The sequence below is a fragment of the Bison bison genome, unplaced genomic scaffold, assembly GCF_000754665.1.
Source record: "Bison bison bison isolate TAMUID 2011002044 unplaced genomic scaffold, Bison_UMD1.0 scf7180017864295, whole genome shotgun sequence".
Lineage (NCBI taxonomy): Eukaryota > Metazoa > Chordata > Mammalia > Artiodactyla > Bovidae > Bison > Bison bison.
Genome location: NW_011494867.1, coordinates 11,096,078 through 11,096,502, shown reverse-complemented (window position 1 = coordinate 11,096,502; position 425 = coordinate 11,096,078). Strand labels below are relative to the sequence as shown.

The following is a 425-nucleotide window of genomic DNA, read 5'->3' as shown; positions in this document are numbered from 1 at the left end:
AGTCACCCTGGGGTGCCTACTCTGTCTGAAATGCCCAGATATTGTCTCAGTCAGTAGTGGTGCTGACCGTGGTTCTCAGCTCTTGGGTAGAGCTGCCAGATTTAGGAAGGAAAAAACAAAAGAAGTGGGATGAATTTCAAATAAGGACTAGTTGTCTAGGATAAGTATATCCCTCATGTAGCATCGGCCGTAACTCTGAAAAACTGTTTTGCCCTGAGTCTTATCTGGCAACCCTATCCCCAGGGGACACTTGCCAGTGTCTGGAGACACCCTTTGTTGTTGCAATTCGGGAGCTACAGCATCTAGGGATCAGGTGCTGCTCCACCCTGGCCAGTGCTCAGGTGGCCCCACCGCAGGGTGACCCGGCCCCAGTCGCCAGCAGCGATGAGGCTGGGGGGCCCGGGCCCCAGCGGGGCCGGCGGCTG

The 425-nt window shown here is 55.8% G+C and overlaps 1 protein-coding gene across 1 annotated transcript in view; it reads left to right on the top strand.

Annotated features, from left to right (window-relative positions):
* LOC104996544 (chromosome unknown open reading frame, human C16orf74) overlaps window positions 1-425 on the top strand; it is a 30,100-nt gene that overhangs the window by 18,041 nt on the left and 11,634 nt on the right. The window lies entirely within an intron of this gene.